Source organism: Mustela erminea, chromosome 3 (assembly GCF_009829155.1).
Source record: "Mustela erminea isolate mMusErm1 chromosome 3, mMusErm1.Pri, whole genome shotgun sequence".
NCBI lineage: Eukaryota > Metazoa > Chordata > Mammalia > Carnivora > Mustelidae > Mustela > Mustela erminea.
The window spans coordinates 26,233,061-26,239,232 of record NC_045616.1 but is presented as its reverse complement, the minus strand read 5'-3'; the positions used below and the strand labels follow the sequence as shown (position 1 = coordinate 26,239,232).

Sequence of the window (6,172 nt, the reverse complement as noted above, 5' to 3'; positions counted from 1 at the left end):
AAAAAGAAACAGTTGGAGGACAGAAGGGGGAGCTCTCATGCCCTACCATGCCTCCTTAATCATAAACTCCAGCCTTCAACAGTAGAGACCTACCTTACCATCCCCCACAGGAAGAAGCCTACTTTATGCTCCCCAGGAGGAAAGAAGGATCTCTCCTCCACCAGCAACAATTTCAGACAGCAACTCAGTAAGTGAAAAGCCTTCACCACACTGAATTCTCACTTCTTTCCAAAGGACTTGAGTACAAAACAGCCCCTCTCAATTTTCTCCTTTTCTCTATAAAGTAATGTCCCTCTCCTTTGATCTCTGGACTTGCCTATGGCTTGCGATAGCTTGCGTGTCTGGATGTGCAAATCTTCTGTCACTCTCAAATAAACCCATTTCACGGATAAAATAATTGGCTGTTCTACTTTTGAAGGTTGATGGTGAAGTACCCCAAACTTGAAGAGGTAATTTTAAAAACCAAGAGATTATATTGTTTTGTTCTGCAAATATATCATGAATGAAATAATTTCAATATATATATATTTCATATTTCTATATTTATTATTAATTTATAAAGATATTTAATTATATTCTTAGTTTATATACATATAAATTGAGTTCAGGTGAAAATCTAAACAAGTTAACATAGAAAAAATAGACAAAGTTGTCAAAATGCACCAGCTTGAAATATTTTTTTCAGAGTTATTCTCCACTAAGTCTTCAAAGAACAAAAGAGAGAAATCACACAGACCATTTTCATAAATGTTTAAAAGGTATTTGATAAAATTCACATGCATTCTTGATTTATAAAAATACACCAAATAATAGAATAATAGAATAGACCTTAATATAATAAAATATATCTATTTACATCTACAAGTCAACTTCATACTTAAGATGAAGCACCAGAAGTATTACTATTAATGTCGGGAATTGACAGGAGATCTACTTTCAGTGCTGTTATTTTATGTTATACTGGAGGTAGTAGCCATTCTAATTAGGTAAGAGAAATGGAGTTATAAGGGGCATCTGGATGGCTCAGTTGGTTAAGCACCTGCCTTCGGTTCGGTCATGATCTCAGGGTCCTGGGACCTCTGCTTAGCCTAGAGCCTGCTTCTCCCTCTCCCTCTGCCCCTCCCCATCTTGTGCTACCATGTGCGCACTTTCTCTGTCAAATAAATAAATAAAATCTTTAAAAAAATAAAAACAATGAGAGTTTGATAACCTGTGGCTGAAGAAACTGATGGTATACAGAAGTGACAGTCTTCACATATATGCACCATAACTAGTTAGAAGGTGCAAAGTATATCATTTTTAACATGAACAAAATCAAATATTATGTTTAGAAAAAATTAAACAAAGTCAAAAGACAAATGATAAAATGAAAATTTTTGCAAATCATGATAGGCAAAGGGCTTTTTGCTCTAACATATGAAGAGCCCCTACAAATTAGTAACAAAAATACTAAGAGTCCCAAATAAATATGACCAAAAAACAGGTCCCAGAAAAGAAAATTAAAACTGTGCTGACTGCTCTCACTTTAAATTAGTGGCAGTGGGCTCCTAATGCTGCTCAGGACTCATGTCAGTTTCTTCCTTCAATTATTCTCATGCTTTTGGTAGATAATTAATTCATAGCTTCTCCTCTATAATCAGACATTATCTTCTCTCCCATTCGTATTCTCCCCTGTTACTGCCCAAGTCCAAGCTGTCCTCTCTCTTACTCGGATTACTCTGATAGATTCCTAACTGGGAGCTGCAGCTACTCAATTATAGAAGTCATTAATAAACCAAGGAAACCTGTATATATCCATGACTATTTATTCAAACTAACATTTATCCAAATATTTACAGCATATGTATTCAAAAGGCAAATATTTGCCTGAGCACCTACTATATACAAGTTTGGGACATGGCAGAGAAGGAAAGAGTCTTTGCACTCACAAAGCTTATATTCTAGATGGGAAGGCTGACAGCTATATAAATAAATACATGTATGTCAGGTGCTGAATGTCAAAGAAGAAAAATCAAGCAAGGAGGGAGGAATAACCAGTTGATATTTTTGAAGGAAGTTCAAAGAAGCTCTCCCTGACAGGATGACATCTGAGCAGAGAGACCTGGGAAACTGAGGGAAGGAACAATGCAGATATCAATGTGAAGAACATTAATTCAAGCACTAAATAAAGTAAATTCTATGCATTGATAGTGCAATTGTAGTGTTTACAAAATCTCTAAAAATTTGATAGGGCCTAAAAACTTCTCCTTGACCACAAGCAGTGCCAATGACTAAAAAAAAAGAAAATTCAGAACAAGCCCACACCTATTTCAGACATAAAACAAATTGGTCGTTGTTGGTATATGTGAGGACTATGAACTTTTGTCCATAATAGGGAAAGAGAGGCAAACACTGAATTTTTTTATACCATGCTTAGTTTAAAAATAAACACAAATAACCCTCTTTCCTTCACTCACCCTCTAAGTTTTGGCTGTCTTTATTAAAAAACATCCTTTTAATTTAATCCTGAAAACAACATGGAGAATGACTTTCTTTCAAAACAAGTTTTCCCTTGAAGAGAAACACATGTTCAAAGTACAAACAACATTCCAGAGTCTGACTTAAGGCTCCTTAGTTTCTCCATGATGATGTCATACTTAGGCTACTGAACATGTTCATGTACATATCATTTCTTCTACAATTATTCTAAAACTTAGGCCCATTCATGGAAGCAGACCTATCGTTCTATGCAACTCTGTGGGAGAAACAAGGACTTCCCAGGTCACAGATAATTTCTCAGAGTAATCAAAATGGATACTGCAACATAATTTTTGAAAATAAAATTTACTAGCTAATTTTAAAATGTATATAAGGAAAAGACCTAAGGATAGCCAAGAAAATGTTGAGGGAAAAAAAAAACAACTTATGAGTAAACCAGGCTAGTGGGTATCTAAGGAAAATATAAAGCTATAATAAATTTTTTGTTTGTTTGTTTTATTTCTTAGGGTTTATTTAAATTCCAGTTGGTTAACATGCAGTGTAATATTAATTTACACTTAATAGTGATCCATCATTTACATACGACACCTAGTGCTCATCATGGCAAAAGCCCTCCTTAACACCCCTCACCTAGTTCTCTAATCCCCCCACCTGCCTCCCCTCTTGTAACCACTGGCAGGGTTTCATTCTTTTTTTGTGTGGCTCAGCAACATTCTACTGCGTATATACCACATCTTTTTTTATCCATTCAGCTATAATATTTAGCATATTTATCATCAGCTATAATAATTTAGCATGTAATAGTAGGTCAGAGAAATAGAGAAGAGAGCCTAGGAACATTCCTGTGATTGTACGGTGACAGTAGAGAAGGGATGACCCAATGACTCAAAAGCAGCATTAGCACCATATACGTACCATAAAAAACAGAATGGTTAGATCATCACCACTTATCATATATGTATTAAAATAATCCCAGCTCAGTAATGGATAACCACCCTAAAACTCAATGACTTAACCAATTACTTACTTGTTGCTCATGGAAAGCCCAACAGGTGGCAGGATCGGATTGAGGGGATCTGCTCCATGCAATCATGCAAGGGCCCTGGCTAGCAGAAACTTCGTCTTCAAAAGCTATTTTGCAAGGGAGTCCAGGTTGCCAACATCCTGATGGAAAACAAGGGAAGAAATGCAGAGAATTGCCTGGAACATTGTGGGGAGGTGAACATCATGTAGTCATTTTACCTAATGTAGGTAGCATTAGTCAGCATTTGCCTAATTGCAAGAAGCTGGGAAATGTAAGTTAGCCAGGTACCTGAGAGAAAGAAGAAATAGATGAAGTGAGCACTTGGTTAGTGTCTCTAATAGAGTTATATCTTTCTGGTTACCGAGTATCCTACCGCAAGTAAAGCATGCTTCCTCATTCCCCAAGTGAGACAACCCCAAATTCCATCCAGTTATTGCAACCAGCTTCAAGTTCAAGATCTCTGAATGATGACATGGTTCATATATGGATACAGCTCCTTGATATTCAGTGGTATTTGCACAAACAACACCAGTTACAGAAATCTTCCTCCTGCCACCTGGCCCAACATCTGACAGTCAAGTAAGGATAAATTTGTTTTAAAAACTGCATCTGGGAAAAGGTACATCAGAGGAATGCAGAAGGCACTGGTCTATTGCAGTTATGATAAAACTGGCAGGAATTTTGAGGTCCTTTCAACCTGGCAGTAAGAATATATCCTTGATTTCAATTTTGCTATCTGGAACGAACTACTTATTCAACGTTCTTCATAGCTCTACTCTACTCTTTAGCAGGTTTTTTGTCTATAAGCACATTTGAAATAAATGATGGGGACTGACCCTCCTCAGAAACCTCCAAAGTTTTGCAACCCATTTCCTCCCTGAGCAAGTTTGGGAGCCCACAAATACTTCTAATGACAGAACATCCAAAAGCTGTTAAAGAAGAGGCCTGCCTTTTTTTTTTTTTTTTTTTTGGCATTATAAATAAGTAAACTCTGTTTTTGAGAGAGAGAGAGAGGTATCTATTCAGCTACATATGCTAGTAGCAACTCCCAAAGTTCTTTCCTAAATATAATTCTCAAGGTTGCCTTTTTCCAAACGTTGTCTCCTGTCTTAAAGCTATCATGTTTAGGAGGAAATACCACAATTCTATTCAGATCTGTACTGAAGCCAAAAGACTTAACGGACCTCTGTGCACAATCTCTTATCATTTGGAACTAGAAGCAATGATTTTCTCACCTTTTTTCCTTTTTTTTTTTTTTTAAACTTGCAAGGTAACAAATTCTTGTCACATACCATCTCTTTTCTTCTATCAACTTGATAAACACAGGTAGTAAAAGTCAACACTCACTACCAACATTACATTTTCTAGCCTTTCCTTGGAACCACAGGGCACGGATTCACATTCCAAGTAATTACAAATGAACTTTTAAAAACTGTTTCATTGTTGTATTACACAAATCTCATTTTCTAATAGCAGATATTTGTTCTCATCTTGATTGACTGCTGGACCAATGAATGTCATGTACTTTGGATTTATTTTTACAGTAGCATCCTCCTTCCACCACCAACTTCTGAACCAGAGTAACAGTACATGTGTATCAAAAAATCCCTAGGGGCGCCTGGGTGGCTCAGTGGGTTAAAGCCGCTGCCTTCGGCTCGGGTCATGATCCCAGGGGCCTGGGATCGAGCCCCACATCAGGGATCTCTGCTCCACAGGGAGCCTGCTTCCTCCCCTCTCTCTCTGCCTGCCTCTCTGCCTACTTGTGATCTCTGTCAAATAAATAAAATCTTAAAACAAAAAATCCCTAATTTCATTGGTTTAACAATGATTGGTGTTTGTTTTGATAACTTAGATCCAGTTGGCTTAAGTGTAGGAATAAGTAGAGGACTATGATTCTGTTACTTTTGTTTCCAGGCTGATCATTGTTGTTACATCTTAAAAGGGGGGCGGGTGTCTTCTAATATCTTGCTGTGAACTGACATCCAGCAGAGAGATTCAAGAAGAGTGGAGGATACAAGAGGATTTTATGGGCTAGACCTGGAAGTGGTTAACACAATTTTGGCCCATATTCCACTAAGCAATTCTTAAGTCAGAGGACCTCAACCTAACTTCAAGAGATGTTGAGAATTATAGAGATTGGTTGTGTAGTAATTGATTTGATTAGGCATGCCAATCTTTCAGAATAGATAGGGTTAATTTCCAAATAGATTAAAGGCTAAACATAACATAAACCTATAGAGTACTAAAGGAAAAAAAGAGTACAACTGTTTATGTCAAGAACTTTGCAGGATATGGGGGTTTCATGGGACTACGCTGGGCACTCAGGAGACAGATGGGGGACAGAGCAGAGAAAGTTTTCACTGATGGTACACACCTCAAAAGAGATGTTACTACTTCAGGAGACACAAATACCCATGAGGATTCTTGTTCCCTACTGAAAAAAAAAAAATAAAATAAAATAAAAAACACTCTTGTTCCCTGTCACTGTAGGTCACCAAACACTGTCAAGAGAGCACAGGTGAAAACTCATTGTGGCTTGGGGAAGGGTAAATAGAAAAAAACAAAACAAAAATTGGATACCTGGGGAGGGTAAGGAAGCTATCCTGTGCCCAGACTATGAGCCAGATCTCCTAACTTGGGGCGGGGCAAGAAAGTCTTCCAAACAAGATT

The 6,172-nt window shown here is 37.3% G+C and overlaps 1 long non-coding RNA gene across 1 annotated transcript; it reads right to left on the bottom strand.

Annotated features, from left to right (window-relative positions):
- Nucleotides 1–1,127: 1,127 nt before the first annotated feature.
- On the bottom strand, nucleotides 1,128–5,200 carry LOC116586004. Its single transcript, XR_004283846.1, has 3 exons — nucleotides 3,721–5,200; nucleotides 3,506–3,642; nucleotides 1,128–2,109 (listed from the first exon to the last, which is right to left on the bottom strand). It is a non-coding gene; the product is annotated as an uncharacterized LOC116586004 (long non-coding RNA).
- Nucleotides 5,201–6,172: the final 972 nt, after the last annotated feature.